The sequence below is a fragment of the Loxodonta africana genome, chromosome 19 (assembly GCF_030014295.1).
Source record: "Loxodonta africana isolate mLoxAfr1 chromosome 19, mLoxAfr1.hap2, whole genome shotgun sequence".
NCBI classification, from domain to species: Eukaryota; Metazoa; Chordata; class Mammalia; order Proboscidea; family Elephantidae; genus Loxodonta; species Loxodonta africana.
This window is the reverse complement of record NC_087360.1, coordinates 20,837,590-20,854,911: the sequence shown is the minus strand read 5'-3', so window position 1 is coordinate 20,854,911 and position 17,322 is coordinate 20,837,590.

Below are 17,322 nucleotides of genomic sequence, written 5' to 3'. Positions count from 1 at the left end.
AGTGAACAAGTACGTGGTTATGCTTACTTAAGACTATGATAAAACTGTTTTGTTCTCAGAAAGAACGCTTGTAGGTAATGTATGACAAAGTTATGATTTATGGTTAAGCAAATGGTAAGAATGTTCCAGAAAAGGAATAACAATGTTCTCCCAAAAGATGTTTATATAAGATTTTTTTCAGAAAATTGCCTACACAGTTTGTTCCTAGAAAGTCTGTGGTGTAAAATAGATTAATCGATATTATGAAAGGTTTACTTGTTATTCATGTGTAACCTCCAGCCCTCTCATATAAAACTCTCTCCTTTTTAGGTGTTTGGCACACTTGGTATTTTACCAAGTGTTACCCCAGCTTCGGCTGTAAAAAATCCTCAATAAAATTCTATCATTTCTCTCCTTACAGAGTTTTTGTTATTTTACACTTTGACAGGACCCAGGTAACCACCTCAAGCAAACACACCAGGATGTGCACTTGCTATTTCCAATTATCTTTTGATTTTGGATGGGGGTTCTTCTGATGGGCATCAACATGCCCTACTTTAATGCATCCCTTTAAATTCCCACAGGGCTGTGCCTCATATGGGTATTCTTTTAATAGTCCAGTTTTCCATTCCCCATCTGCCTGACCATATGGCCAGGCCATTGGCCACCACCCATGAGTTGGTTAAAATCCAAACATAGGGGCAAACAGCATGCAATTCAGCCCAATGAGCTGATTTGTTTATCTTCTTCAATCAGAGTGGTGTCTTTCTAAACAGAATGGTGTCCATTCCCATTGGAACTGCCATCCATAAACCAACCAGCTCTTTGTTAATCAATCAAGAGCTGTTCATAGGATACCATCCAAATGGCCCAAGTGGTCATAGGATCCACCACCTCCTCAGGTGGTTCCAAAGTCATTCCTGGGGGGAAAAGAGGCTGCTTGTTCATGAATATGGTGAGTATCTTTTAACATTCCCCCAGTAACATGTTCCTGCACAAAGCATTTTCATTTTATTATGGAACTCTCCTGTGCATTGCCTTTCTTATTAAAGTTTCACTGACATCATTCAAGACATTATTTAGATATTTCAAGTTTCAGGGTTATTCTATATCCTTCAGTAATAGGGGCACACTCAGTCAAAGCCCAATAGCAACTAGTCAAGGAATCCCAGCAACATCTCTTCTCCATCCCCTGACCATTTGTTATTTATGTGCACATAGCCTTGAATCCCAAGTCAGGGGTTGAGCCAAGGAACTCAGGCCCTTTTATCAGTTCATATCTTGATTAGATTTCAGGACCATTGTTAGGCATCTCATAGTCACCTTTGCCTTCTGGCTTTTAAAAAAAATAGAGAAGATTAACTTAGGACTCTTCAATGTTGGGGGATCAGCTTGGGCTCTCATCTGTCCACTCAGCCTCTGACACTGATGCATCAAGACCTTTGCTTTGCACACATCAATGTTTGCTTTATTCATCCCATTTCTTAATAACCACTAAAAAATTTCCACCCTTCTGGGACAAGTTTCTTGAATCTTCCCTTCCTTTTTCCCCATTCTCTTATTCTGTCACTCTAATCTTCTTTGCGGAGCCCTGGTGGCATAGTGGCTAAGAGCTCAGCTGCTAACCAAAAGGTCGACTGTTTGAATCTACCAGCTGGTCCTTGAAAACCCCATTGCGAAGTTCTACCCTGTCCTGTAGGATAGCTATGAGTTGGAATAGACTCAATGGCAATGGGTTTTTAAAACTTCTTTGCTATCTGTTTTTCAGCTTAACTTGCCTTTGGTAGCAGCAGCCTTAAAGCTAGTAACACAGCTCAGACCAGCTGGAATCTGAGCTTGGCCCAACATCAGGATCCACTCTGAGATTTTCCCTTACTTTTATTTTAGCTATTACAGATAACAGTAACCAAGGGATTGAATATTTCGCTTGTGCCTTGTTAGTCTGTATTTCCTTATGCATACAGTGAGCTAACTCCTTGGGAGCTGGATCCATCCTTTCTAAGTCCATTGGTAACTTTTATCTCCGTTAACTGATTGCAACAGGGCTGCAGTTCTATACCATGCATGACCCCATGGCCATCCAGGAACCAAAAGTTCATCATAGTTTGTCCTGTCAAACTTCTTTTTCCCAAGCCATATGTTTCAGTGAGTCAGGGTCATACTAGATAATCCCACTTCTGACACCAAATCTGAGAATTTTAGAGGGCACAGTGCATACATTACTACCCTCACTTCTGACACCAACTGCAAATTCAGGTGTCCCCACTGACTTCCCTCACTCCTGACATCAACTGAAAGTTCAGAAGTCCCCAAGAATACTGTTAGGACTCACAGAACTTACTGAAAGCTGTTATACTCACAGTTATGATTTTTTACAGAGAAAATATATAGATTAAAATCAGTCTAGGAAAGAAGCACATAGGGAAGAGTCTAGGAAAGGTAACAAATAGGAACTTCTGCTGCCCTCTTCCCCACAGGATCATGGACACATTACTTTCCTGGCTTTGATGTCTGACAACACACATGGAATGCTGCCAACTGGGGAAGCTCATCCATGTCTCGCTGTTCAGAGTTTTTATTGGCGCTCCATTACCTAAGCAGGACTGATTGTCCAGATAGCTAATCTCAGTCTTCAGTCTCTAGCGATTCTGAGCATGACCTAAAGCCCCCACTCTAAATCACATTGTTGGTCTTTCTGGTGTGGTCACTTCCACCTCAAATACTATCTGGTGCGACTACCCTCCATCTTGTTAAACTATCCACATGACTCAAGGCCCCCAGGTAAACAAAGACAGTCTTGTCAGCATGACATTCCAAGGACACAGAGATTACCCCCCAGAAGCCTTGGGGAAAGAACAAACTTCCTTTTTTGGGTAAGGTTAAATTCTTTACCACGTAGTCCCCAGACACACCAGTCTTCTTGCTGTTCCTTAAGCTGTCAAGCATGTTTCCTTCTCAGACACTTTGCACTTGCTGTTTTCTCTGCTGGAAGTGTCCTCTCCCAGATACCTCTTCCTTCAGGATTCTGATCAAATCTGTTCTCATTAGAGCCACCTTCTCCCTCCGTGCTGTGGAGACCAGCACCCCTCAACCCCTACTCCCTGTCTTTTCCACTCAGCTTTTTCTTCTCTAACCTTCACCATCACCTCAACATTCTGCTTTTTCTTGTTTGATTTATTATGTTTCCCCTCACTAGTATGTGAGGGCAGGCACTTGGTTTGTTCTTGGCTGAAGCTCCAGTGACTAGAACATTTGTGGGGTGAATGACTTCTGCCAGGTGGTTGTGGATTAAATGAGATCTGAATTGCCTGACACAGAGTCCACGCTCAAGAAACGTTAGTGTTCCTCTTGATGCCCAGCTGTTTCCTCTCAGAAACCCTCTGCACTGGAAAAGATCACTGAGGAATAAAAATGAGGAGCCTTAACCCAGGACACCAAATTAGGAAGGAGAAGACAGGACTCGTATTCAATCATATTATAAAACTACCAGAAAACCCGTGTTATGTTTATTGATTCAAAGTTCAACACATATATTCCAAAAATGGATAAGAATATAGAAGATATGAAATTGCAATTTTCCCAGGGCCTGTCAGAGGTTCTCCAGTTCCCATACAGCACAACATAATTTGTTGAGTGACATGCTTGAACTGGGACCTGAATGGGGGCTATGAGCATAGAGATGCCCACGGCACAGACAACCTCCCCCAAAGGAGTCTAGTGTGATGGATTTGGGGGGTTAGACAGACACCTAAAGCAATTCTCTTAAACGCTCTTTCCATTCCAAAATCCCACCTTAAATTCAAGGGTTGACCAGGACTGGTCAGTTTTCCAAAGTGCAATTTCAACACACACTGGAAGAACTGCTGTGCAGCCAACAGGGAACTTAACCTCTCTGGCCCTCAATTTTCTCATCTGTCAAGTCAGGGGAAGGGATGGGTGTTCTCGACAGTCTTTAGAGTTCTAAAATTCTATGATTCCCTAATAGTTTCTGTTATGATATTAAAGCCTATTAGTATGCATTTGCTGTTGACATGGCAACCACAAGTCATCTTCTGTTCTTTCCAAATTAAGAAAATTTCCATCTTTAGGACTGAAGAGAGAAAGATTAAAAGCAGAGATGAAATTACGTTATTGATGGAAGCAGTTGCCATGGTACCAGCTGTCCTTGGAGTCTGCCAACTGCTGCGGAGATTTCTCCATTTTTCTTGCAAATGAAGAATCCAAAAGAAGATAAGGACCAGGCTACTACAGTGAGACAGAAAAAATAAAGTATACATCTTAATTAGAAATAGTAACTGTATTAGCTTCCTAAGGCTGCTGTAACAAAGTACCACTAACTGGGTGGCTTAAAACAACAGAAATTTACATCTCTCACGGTTACGGAGGCCAGAAGTCTCTAATTGAGGTGCCAGCAGGGCCATGTTCTCTCTGAAGGCTCTAGAGGAGAATCCTTCTCTGTCTCTTCCAGCTTTCTCCTGGCTTCTGTTGTCCCTTGGTTTCAGTTGCATAACTCCAATCTCTGCCTCTGTCTTCACACAGTGTTCACCTCTCTGTGTCTGTGTCTAAATTTCCCTTTCCTTTTAAGGACACCAGTCATTGAATTAGGGCCCACTTTAATCCCGTATAACCTCATCACAACATCCACAAAGACTATTTCCAAAAAAGGTCACATTCACAGGTTCCAGAAGTAGGACTCAACATATCTTACGACTGTAACTAATGATGGGAATTTGTGTTTTAAGAGTAGCCATTAATCCAATGGAGCCCTGATTGCGCAGTGGTTAAGGACTTGGCTGCTAACCAAAAGGGCAGCAGTTGGAATCTACCAGTTACTCCTTGGAAACCCTATGGGGCAGTTCTACTGTCCTATAGATTCGCTATGAGTTGGAATCGGCAATGGGTTTGGTTATTAATCCAACACACAGGGTTTCTCAAAAGTTATATTAATCACCTGGGGATCCTGTTAAAATATGGACTTTGGTATGATACCACCTAGTGGGGGCCTGGGATTCTGCATTTTAACAAGCTCCAAGTGATAGTGATGGTATTGGTCTGCATTCCACACTCTGAACACCAAGGCTTTGGAGTCATTCTGTGCACCAGAACTTGACATAGGTGGTGGGTGTACAAAAAGGAACAAGTCAAACAGCATGCTCCCCAGGAACTTCCTGACAAGTGGGACAAGAGAACAGGCCACATCTGTTCAGCAGAATAGGCAGAAAGCTACCTAATTCAGAAGTGTGACTCACATTTGCATGTTGGGGGAAGAATAACAGCACAGGGAAGGTAATATGAGAAACTTAAAACACTTTTTTAATTGTTGTATGGAATTGCTAAGTGTCTTAGTTATCCAGTGCTGCTATAACAGAAATACCACAAGTGAATGGGTTTAAGAAATAGAAATTTATTCTCTCACAGTTCAGGAGGCTAGAAGTCTGAATTCAGGGTGTCAGCTCCAGGGGAAGGCTTTCTCTCTCTGTTGGCACTAGGGGAAGGTCTTTGTCTCCTTTCAACATCTGTGGGCCCGGGGTTCCTTGGAGATCTCCATGTGTCTTGGCATCAATCCTACCCTGGGTCTAGGTAGGTTCTCAGCGCAGTGAACCTGGGTCCAAAGGACCCACTCAACTCCTGACTCTTCTTTCTTAGTGGTACTGAGGTCCCTCCCGTCTCTGCCTGCTTCTCTCTCCTTTTATCTCTTGTAAGACAAAAACTGTGACTCAAGCAAAGGTGTGACTTGAGTAAGGCAGTAACTTGAGCAAGGGTGTAACTCAAGATACACCCCACTCTCATCCCACCTCATAGAGGTTTTAGGATTTACAACACATAAAATAGACTACTGGGAATCATGGTCTAGACAAGTTGACATATGTTTTGGGGGGACATAATTCAATCGATGACACTACGTTTGCTAAACTAGAACTTCTCTAATTTGGATGTTGAGGCTATTTACATCCTTTTTACTATTACAAACAAACAAACAAAAAAACCTGTTGCCGTCGAGTTGATTCTGACTCATAGCGATCCTATAGGACAGAGTAGAACCGCCCCATAGGGTTTCCAAGAAGTGGCTGGTGGATTCAAACTGCTGACCTTTTGGTTAGCAGCTGAGCTCTTAACCACTACACCACCAGGTCGCCAAATAATGCTGTTATATCTTTGTACATGTGGCTTTTTTTCTTTTGAATTACTGTCATGGGAAAAAGTCCCAGTTATGAAATTACTGAGTCAAAACACATCTTTTGATGGATTCCAGTCATGCTGCCAGATTCCACTGTACTCATTACAATACTGCTAGCAATGGCATAGGAGACATCTTCCCTTACAAATTCACAACATTTGGCTTTTGTAATTTCTCTTTTGTTGATGTTACTAATGGCACTTAATGTTTTTCCCATGTAAGCAGGCAGTATTCTTTGACTGGCCATCTATTGGCAATGAGGCACTGCTTTTGTATATTTGTGATTCTTTATATACAGTAAAACCTGTGAGAGTCAGAACTCGGCAAGATGGCCTTGTTTTTGTGGGTTTCATAAGTTTTCCATCTTTGACAAGGTGCAATATAACCACTTTTCAATCACTATTAGTGGAAAATATTTGAATTTTCCCTCTCTGACAGGCTTCTACCTTATACAGTGTGATGGTTAAGATTGTGCGTTAACTGGACTGGGCCATAATTCTTAGTGTATTGGCAGTTGTTTAATGCTGTGATCACTTCCCTGTTGAGATTTGATATGTGATCATCCCCATGATGGAATCTGCTGTGAGTAGCCAGTCAGTTGAAAGGGAGTTTCCTTGGGCTTGTGGCCTGCATCTGAATATAAGTGGGCATTCTGGATTTGCCTGCTCTGGATCTTGCAGCTGGCTTCTGTTTGCCTGACCTCTGGTTCTTGGAACTTGAGCTAGTAGCTTACCTGTGGTCTTGCCTGCTGATCTTGGGTTTCACTGATCTTCAAGCCTACGAGCAAGGGCCCTGCTCTCTGACCTGCTGATCTTAGGTTTGCCAGCTCCTATGGCTTTGTGAATCAGGAGAAGCCTCTATCCTGATCCACGGATTTGGGACGTTCCAACCTCTACAACCGTGTGAGCTGTTTCCTTGATATAAATCTCTCTCTCTCTATATATATATTTATACCCTTTACTGGTTTTACTTCTCTAGAGAACCCAGCCTAAGACACACAGGTTTCAGCATTCACAGGTTTTACTGTATTTTATAAAATAAATCTTTATCAGTCATCCATGAAAGATGTTTTATCAATTCCAGTTCTTCCTGTCACACATGACACCCTTCTTCATTGCTGCTTGTGTTGACCCTGGTAAATTGTGGCCCTGGAGATACTTCTCTGTAGTCCTCCTCTTTGTCCAAGACAGTGGAGTCAAATGGTTTTCTTCAACCACACCTGATGAGAACCCTGCCCTTCTAGATGCATCTGTTATACAAGGCATTGGGTAAAAAGTATAAGATATAGGGATGACTTCCAGTTTCAGAAAGCCCTGGTGGCACAGTGGTTAAGAGCTCAGCTGCTAACCAAAAAGATTGGCAATTCAAATCTTGCAGCTGCCCCTTGGGAACCCTATGGGAGACAGTTTTATTCTGCCCTATAATGTTGCTATGAGTTGGAATTGGTTTCCAGTTTCAGCTCTAACACGTAAAGAGGTTTGAAATCATCACTTCTCTCACAAGAAAAAAGATGAACAAACTGAAAATCAATGACTTTTTAAAAATCCATCAGAGAATTGAGGTCACAGGACAAACCACCACCCAAAAATTGGGGAGACAGGTGACTACAAAGTATCACATCTTCCCAGGAGCAGAAGTGGTTGAAGCCGTAAATAGATGGAAACAGTTAAATAGTAATTTTGACAAATTACTGGAGTCTGAGTGTGGACTAATTTGAGAGTGAGAGTTATGGGATGAGTAGGAGGAATTGGGAATACTCTCTTATAAAGTAACTGTACCACCTGCCACCTGGCCAGGTGGACTGACAGGAGGTAGGCCCCCTTTTTGTGTCCTTCACCAGAATGGAAACATGTATGGAAGAGTTCTCTAACTCCACTGGAACAGCTTCCATAAGTCAGGGGGACTGACCCGTCATGTAACTAACTGTCCCCCTTGTGTCACTCATCTACCACACAAAGTGAGGCGCGTATAGAAATTTTCCATCTCTGCCTGGACAGCTTTTGATCCAGGGGAGACTTTGCTTATTGTATGTTGTCTGCTTCTTTTTGTAAGTAATAAAAGCTACTGTCTGTGTGCTAATGTGTGTTTAGGTTCTGATCGGAAGGACGTGACATTCACGGAGAAATCACATTTAGTGATTGGTCCCCTTTTTCTAATGGTCTCCTGGCTATTTAGAAATCTGGAATGACCTGTGAGTACCTCACAGTTTGGGTGTAGTGTATTGCAGGATGGGTATATGGGACCCTGCTCAATTACTCTGTAAATCTAAAATTATACTAAAAAGAAAAAAAAGTCTTAAAAAATAGGGTGTGATCAAGAGTGGATGAGTTGTCAGATCTGATGAAGAGAGATCCTGGGGGATTCACTGGAATTAGAAATGACTAAGGAGATTTGATAACCATCACCCATGAGTTTTATGGGGCTCCTATTGACCCCAGAAGATTTTGACAGAGGCATGTTAATTGCTTTCAAGATGCAATGCATATATTAGAGTCCTGGGAAGTGGAATGCAGTCTTAAATACAGACCAAGGTCTAGTTTCGGCAGCACAAACAAAAGAAGGCATTAATGGAAACAGGTAAAATGAAAGAATCTTGTAAAAAGGAATGTTCTGGAATTTTAGTGCCTATATGCAGTGGTGGAAACCCTGGTGGCGTAGTGGTTAAGTGCTAAGACTGCTAACCAAAGGGTCGGCAGTTCGAATCCACCAGGCGCTCCTTGGAAACTCTATGGGGCAGCTCTACTCTGTCCTATAGCGTTGCTATGAGTCAGAATCGACTCGACGGGACTGGGTTTGGTTTGGTATATGCAGTGGTGGAGCCCTGGTGGCGCAGTGGTTAAGAGCTTAGCTACTAACCTAAATGTCGACTCTTCGAATTCATCAGCCCCTCCTTGGAAACTCTATGGGGCAATTCTACTGTGTCCTATATGGGTGCTATGAGTCAGAATCGACTCGTCGGCAATGAGTTTGGCTTTTTTTTTTTTTTTTTTAATGCAGCCCATCCACTTGTAATTTGAAACAGTATCTTCCACAAGACACCACATGTTTTCTAGTTTCTAATGTTTTCTAGTTTTAATGATTCCCCTCCTTGGGTTACCAAAGTAATAAACCAGTTATGAGTCACACTGTAGTGTAATTCCTTTCATCCTTTTAAATGTGTGTGTATATACATTTCTACGTATATTTGTACATTTATGTACATAGTAATAACAGTAAAAAAAACAATTGCCACAAATCTACTCCAACTCATGGCAACCCCACGTGTGTCAGAGTAGAGCTGTGCTCCATAGAGTTTTCAATGGCTAATTTTTTGGAAGTAGATCACCAGACCTTTCTTCCAAGGCACCTCTAGATGGATTCAAATCACGAACCACTTGGTTAGCAGCTGAGCGCCTTAGTCTTTGCACCACCCAGGAATTCCTTCCAAAATAATACAAAGCATTGAACCACCCCACGTAACTTTCTGTCCAGAGTATTTGTACTGCGTTTTAGAAATTTCCCAGAGTCCCAGGAGTGTGCAGCCTGAACCTGGGGCACGCTGGGGGAGCGGCGCGGACCTCGGCGAGCGGCTCTCAGGGGGTGGCTCTGGCCCTGACCCCGAAGGAGGGCTCTGCTGCAGCGCAGCCTGCCTGGCCGCTCCCGGGCGGCCCCTCCTCCAGCTTCCTCCGGGTTCTTTCAAAAGTGGCGCCACAGTGGGGGCCACAGCCGGCGAATTCAGTCTCAGCCGCTGGGGGAACAGCGTCTCCGCGGGGCCTCAGACCGCGCGCGGACGTACGCGCCTTCGCTTGCGCGCTTGGGTGCGTTAAGTGGGCCTTGCGGCGCCCCAGGCTGCAGGCGGGGACCGGGCCTGGAGTTGTCGTGCGGAGGCCTGAGGCCGGGCCGAGGGCGTTTGTTTGCAATCCCGAAGCCTCCATCTCTCTTCAGAACCAGAAGAGCGCACCTGTTACCTCAAAAGAAAAACAAAAAGCAAAAAGACCCAGCCAACACACACCCACACCCACACCCACACCCGGCACCCTCCCAGCCTGCATCATGTCCTCGTCCTCCATTTCTATTCAGAGCCAGAAGTGCACACCTGTTACCTTAAAGGAAAAACAAAAAGCAAAACCAACAACACACACACACCTCCCACCCACCACACCACACCACACCACACACCACACCACACGCACACACAGGGCACCCTCCCTGCCTGCATCGCGTCCTCGTCCTCGCACACAGGACACCGGGGAGCATAGCACTGGCATCGGCACAGAGTGAGGTATCAGGACTTGAACCACACCCCTGATTTCCCTGGCTCCGTCGAGCAGCTCTGCCATCTGCCCCAGCCCCGGTCACAGCTCATTGGGCACGTCTGCATGGAGACCTGCCAGCCTCCTTTGGCTGCCAGGACCAGTTCCCCGGGCACAATGCGCAGGGGGCTGGCCTTGGTGTGTCTGTCTTCTGGTCAGAGATCCTTTTCCATGGAGACCCTGCGCTCTCTGATCTTAGGTGTGGTGGCATTTACTTCAATGATAGCGTGTTCTTCCTTCAAAGCAGAGGGAACTTGCACAGACAGGGCAGCCCTGTCTCCAGCGCGTCAACGTCAGAAAGGTGTGCCAGCTCGGTGGCTGCGATGCCCTCCTCCCAGTGCCATCACATCAGGGCACACGCCTGCTGAAGTCCACATGCAGCATCTCCGGTGTCTGCTTGGTGGCCAGCTCCGGGTGGCACCAGCGGTTTGGATTTGACTACTCACCAAAAGGTTCCCAGTTCGAATCCACTGGGTGCTGGAAGACAGGCCTGGCGATCTGGTCTTGTAAAGATTACAGCCAAGAAAATCCTGTGGAGCAGTTTTCTGTCACATGGGGTCACCATGCTTCGGCATCTGTTAAGACAGCAGCGTGTTTGAGTTTTTTGGTTTAAAAAACAGGAAGAAATACCTTGGGTCTGACTTGCTCTTTCAGAACCTTCCTGGTTTAATACTCCATTATAATCAAAACCAAACCCATTGCCATCGAGTCGATTCCGACTCGTAGCGACCCTATAGGTCAGAGTAGAGCTGCCCCATACAGTTTCTGAGGAGCGCCTGGTGGGTTTGACCTGCCGACCTTTTGGTTAGCAGCTGTAGCTCTTAACAACGATACCACCAGGGTCTCCAAGTCCATTATAGGTCCTCCTTTTCCTTTAGAGAGAAGTCAGGCAGAATTATGCTGCAGCTTGCCCCTGTCACCCTTCCAGTCTGTGTCCTGGAGCCAGGGTGAAGTTGTGTCCACTGCCCTCGGCGGCACCACAGAAGTGTGCTTACTCTCTGACGTCTCCATCTTTCGTGACACAGAAGATGGAAGTAAGTCAGGGGCAAAGGCATTCCGTTTTCTCTACCCTCGTCCCCGCTTCCTATTTTATTAACTGTTCTTTGTGTTGTTTGCACAGTACACAGTTCAAGGGATTAATTTTCACGACTGGGGCCATTCTTGGTGAAAACCAACCAAAGCAAACCAGTTGCTGTCGAACTGACATGGACTCACGGCAAACCCATGTGTATCAGTAGAACTGGACTCCACAGGGTTTTCAATGGCTGCTTTTTTTGAAGATCACCAGGCCTTTCTTCTGAGGTGCCTCTGGGTGGACTTGAACTGCTAACCTTTTGGTTAGCAGTTGAGCACAGTAACTGCTTGCACCACTCAGGAATTCCCCTTTAAATGAGGTGCGTGCTCCCAGCCTGAGGTCACAGGTCCTGCCTCCAGGGGCATAGAGTGCCAGGTCCCAGCGTTTGCTCCCAGTCACCTGCCCATCACAGGAGGCCACAGGTCCTGCATCCAGGGGCATACTGTGCCAGGTCCCAGCATTTGCTCCCAGCCACCTGCCCGTCACAGGAGGCCACAGGTCCCGCGTCCAGGGGCGTAGTGTGCCGGGTCCCAGTGTTTGCTCCCAGCCACCTGCCCGTCACAGGAGGCCACAGGTCCCGCGTCCAGGGGCGTAGTGTGCCAGGTCCCAGCATTTGCTCTCAGTCACCTGACCGTCACAGGCGGCCACAGGTCCTGCGTCCAGGGGCGTAGTGTGCCGGGTCCCAGCATTTGCTCCCAGTCACCTGCCCGTCACAGGAGGCCACAGGTCCTGCATCCAGGGGTGTAGTGTGCCAGGTCCCAGCGTTTGCTCCCAGTCACCTGCCCGTCACAGGAGGCCACAGGTCCTGCATCCAGGGGTGTAGTGTGCCGGGTCCCAGTGTTTGCTCCCAGCCACCTGCCCGTCACAGGAGGCCACAGGTCCCGCGTCCAGGGGCGTAGTGTGCCAGGTCCCAGCATTTGCTCTCAGTCACCTGACCGTCACAGGCGGCCACAGGTCCTGCGTCCAGGGGCGTAGTGTGCCGGGTCCCAGCGTTTGCTCCCAGCCACCTGCCCGTCACAGGAGGCCACAGGTCCCGCGTCCAGGGGCGTAGTGTGCCGGGTCCCAGCGTTTGCTCCCAGTCACCTGCCCGTCACAGGCGGCCACAGGTCCCGCGTCCAGGGGCGTAGTGTGCCGGGTCCCAGTGTTTGCTCCCAGTCACCTGCCCGTCACAGGAGGCCACAGGTCATGTGTCCGGTGGCATGGTGTGCCAGGTCCCAGTGTTTGCTCCCAGTCACCTGCCCATCACAGGAGGCCACAGGTCCCGCGTCCAGGGGCGTAGTGTGCCGGGTCCCAGCGTTTGCTCCCAGCCACCTGCCCGTCACAGGAGGCCACAGGTCCCGCGTCCAGGGGCGTAGTGTGCCGGGTCCCAGCGTTTGCTCCCAGTCACCTGCCCGTCACAGGCGGCCACAGGTCCCGCGTCCAGGGGCGTAGTGTGCCGGGTCCCAGTGTTTGCTCCCAGTCACCTGCCCGTCACAGGAGGCCACAGGTCATGTGTCCAGTGGCATAGTGTGCCAGGTCCCAGTGTTTGCTCCCAGTCACCTGCCCATCACAGGAGGCCACAGGTCCTGCGTCCAGGGGCGTAGTGTGCCGGGTCCCAGCGTTTGCTCCCAGTCACCTGACCGTCACAGGAGGCCACAGGTCCTGCATCCAGGGGCATAGTGTGCCAGGTCCCAGCGTTTGCTCCCAGTCACCTGCCCATCAGAGGAGGCCAGCGCTGGAAGCACAGCTCTCTCCTTTTTGAAATCTGCTTTGGCCAGGCATTTCCTTCCTTGACTGAGACAGATTGATGGGTTTTTATTTTCAATCCAGCAGTCAAAATGCCTTTCCTAGCTCTGCAGAGTCTGTGTCTCTACCTCACGCTGTACGCACACATTTCTGCATTTGTTCTCCTTTAAGCACTTCGATGTGTAGTTACTTCTTTGTGTATTCTATCCCTGTCTTTCTTGCCAGAAAGGAGCCCTGGTGGTACAGTGGTGAACCACTTGGCTGCTAATTGAAAGGTTGGCAGTTCAAAACCACCTGCCGCTCCACAGGTGAAAGATGTGGCAGTTTGCTTCTGTAAAGATTTGCAGCCTTGGAAACCCTATGCGGTAGTTCTACTCTGTCCTATAGGGTTGCTGAGTCGGAACTGACATGATGGCAGTGGGTTTAGTTTGGGTCCCTGCCAGATTGTCAGCCCCATAAGGGCAGCCTGATGTTACACTGACTGCAAAATTTGAAGCACATTTTGTGGGTTTGGCACATGAGACAGAGATCAATATTGGGTATTTGAGTATCTGCTGGCTTAGAAATTCATCTTTCTCATCATTCATTGCCTCCCCCTTTATGACTTCGGTCTCTCAATTTCTTATTTCCTTTTAAACGAAGAGGATGACCTTACCTCACCTACTCAACCAGCATTCAGGGGAACTCATCAGGCCCTCCAGTTGGTGACCTGACAGTGACCCCCTCCCCTGGGCCACCCTTTTGCCCCCTAGCCACCCCACTGTTGCATGTCAGTTCTCTGTGGCCTTGATCTGTTTCTTCAGTTGCAGTCTTTTTCTTTCGGTGTTTGCTTTTCCATGGTTTGTTTTACTGGCATTTCGGGTTCCTGTATGGCAGAAATGTCACATGATTCTGTTGGAGGTAGACAGGTGGGGTGCTGGGCCTCTCAGCCATGCTTACTCAGAGCAGGTGAACTGTTACAGATTTCCTTTCATGAAAGGGTACTTGTGCTAAAACTCTGAAAACTCCTCTGTGGTGTACAAGAGCAGCAAAACCTTTCGAAAGCATTTTTTTTTTTTTTCCAAAGCAGTGTCAGTTTCTTCGTGCTGTGTCCACATCTCACCATGATGGTGTCTTCCCTTTGGTCTTGCAGAACCACCTGCCTCCTGTGTAGGGATTCCACCTTAGAACCCTGTTTCCTAGCTGATGAAGTCTAGCCACCCCCATGCCCAGGGGATGGTAACACTTGACATGAGCGTTCCAAAAGGTAGTAGTGGCACCTCTGGAAAGGAAGTAACAGCATTCTTTGGGGATGAGATGGAAAAAAAAACGGGGCCCAGGCCTCTGGGAAGAGTGACGTGGCTGCTGGGCCCCAGCCTGACTGCTCACCAGCCTCAGTGTGCAGTGCCTGGAGGACAGCCGGCTTACTCCCACTGCACTGCCCATCTGTGCAGTCTCCTTGTTTTCACAATGTTGCAAAACCTCCCTCCCTGTCTCCTCCTGGGCCTAACAGCTTTGCACAATGTACCCCCTCAGGCTGCTGCCCTCAGCCCTTTTCTCCCCACCCACCTTTTCCAAAGCTGACAGCAGGCTTCTGCTACCTTCCGGTCTTGCTCCGTCTGGCCAAGGAATTCAGGACACTCTCCCCGCTCCCCACTGGATGATGCCCTAATGTTTGCATCCCTGGCATCTCTTTCCCTGGCCTGTTCCCGGCATGCTGCTCTGAGCCCTGGAGCTGGGCTTCTTTCGCCAGCCCAGTCAGTAAAGGGACAGCCAGTGGGCCTCACGGTGAACTCTGAGCATTGTTTTAAGGGTTCCCGGCACTTGATTTTGGAAAGGCAAGTACAAGCCAGGAAATGGAGGAGGAAGGGAAGAAGAAAATAGGATTTTCCCAGGTGATGAACAATGCATTTAATGTCAAAACACGAGGCCTCCCGCCTACTTTCTGTGCATGCCCCCGGTTCTGTGGTGGCTTCAAAGCCCACGTGAAGGGGATGACAGCCCAGAGACCTTCCTCATGCTCTCAGAGACTCGAGTCTGCCCGTAGATGTAGAATGGTCATTTCTCACATTCCTGCTGTAATCACTGGGCTTTTCAATCCATGTTTGTGGACCCACAGACAGACCAACCATGGAGCTACTCAACACACGCCTTCTTGGTCTCTGTGTGGTAGGTTTCTCCCTCTCATCCCCTCCCCTCTGAGACTCACATGTTTAGGGGCTGTCTAGAAGACAGGGACATGTCTTTGATGTGGCCCCGAAGAGGGTACTCGGTCAGTGTGGATGGAACCAAACCCAAAGTCAGTGTGATGCTAAGCGGAGATCCCCATGACTGATTCTTCCACTGGGCAACAGAAGTTGGAGTGTCTTCTTTTCCTCCATCCTTGCTAGTGCTGCCACCTTACCTCAGGTTAGTGCCTACACGGTGACACCTCTCAACGCTTACTTGGTTCCCCAGCATAGCCCTTCTCTGCTCTCCTTCAGTAAACCCCACTCATGACACGCCTCCAACTCATGATACACCGAGAAAAATGCCATTTCCAAAGAGGCTGGACTTGACCGGAATCTGACAACATACCTCTCCCACCACGCCTCCTTGCAACGCCTGCTCCCCATGCTGTGAACTGCCCCCACACACGCCCATGTGCCTGCCTCCATCCAGCTCCCAGCACAGCCTGCATGGTCTGCCCTCGGTCTCTCAGCCTGTCTCCTGCTCATGTCTGCTTGGCCCAGCCCCGCCAACCCGCTCAGCTATCGAAGGCACCGCAGGAGAAGTGCCCTGGCTCTCGGGCTGGGCTGGTGCTTGCATAACGGCTCTTCCTCATCCTTGGCAGAGACTGTCTCCCCCCTTCAGCTGAAAAGATGCCTCATGAAGCATGGCCTCACTCCATCTCCTCCTCGAGAGATAGACGAGCTAGACGATGAACTGCCTTTAGCCATCCCTGGTGCCAGCTTTAGAGGAGGCTCTATCTCCCCTTGGCCGTGCCCTCCCCTGGCCCCTCGGCCCAGCCCCACCCTCCCAAGTCAGTGTGTCTCGCCCCCTCACAGGCTCCTTCCTCTCAGACTCAAAGATGCTGATGCCCAGAGGCCGTGCCTTCGCCTCTGTGGACACACCCAAGCCCTCTGCCCCGTGCCCAGCTGTGTTTTCTACTCCTCCTCCCAGCCAGCTTGCTCCAGATGCTTGGGTCCTGATTAAACACAGTGATCTAAGCAACTAGCCGGTGGCCTGTACTGCCATTGCTTGAGTAAGCAGTCCTCAAAATTAACCTAGAAAAATGTGCGAATCAGACTTCCATGTGGAACAAGGAAAATTATCTTAATTCCTTTCTACAGGACTTGGAAACAGTGGAGATGTTAATCTCTCAAAGAGAAAGCAAAGAAAATCACGCTTCTATGCTTCAAAAGTGTTTCAAATACCCATCAAAAACATCCAGTTCAGGCTGGACCAACTCTTTCCTCTGAAGGTTTCTGACAGGTCTTCCTTTCTCCAACTTAACAGAAAGCAGTTACTTCAGGTAGCAAACCTTTAGTGCCATCGTACAACAGTTTAAAAGAGCACATTTAGGAAGGCTGGCCGTTTACTGAGTACTATGCTGAATGCTAGACGAGCTGTATAACCTTCACCATAGGCAAGGCCAGTGGTACTGGCTCCACTTCACAGTTGGGGACAGAAGTGCAGAGATGGAAGGGCAGTGCGGTGACCACCCAATGCCAGCTGCAGCTGGCAGCACAGGGGCAGGTTTGAAACCTACTTTATGGACCCAAAGCCTGTGCTCTTTCTACAACGCTACACCAAAATACTTTCCAATACTTCTGGTCTTGTAAATAAGTCACTGAACAATGTCCAATGTTGATGAGAACCAAATGTCCAAGGGTCCCCAATACATTCATGACTTCCTGCTTTGAAAAAAGGGGCTGCTCAGACCTCTGCCCTAGCACTGGGGCTACTGATGGTCAAAGACGCAGCAGGACCCCAGCACTGCTTTCCTTTCCCCACCACACACAAGGTCTAAGGAACGCCCTGGCAAAACCTGGCGGAACGCTACCACCCCTAGGCCCTCTGAGCAGCAGTTTCTGACTCTCTCACTAATCACT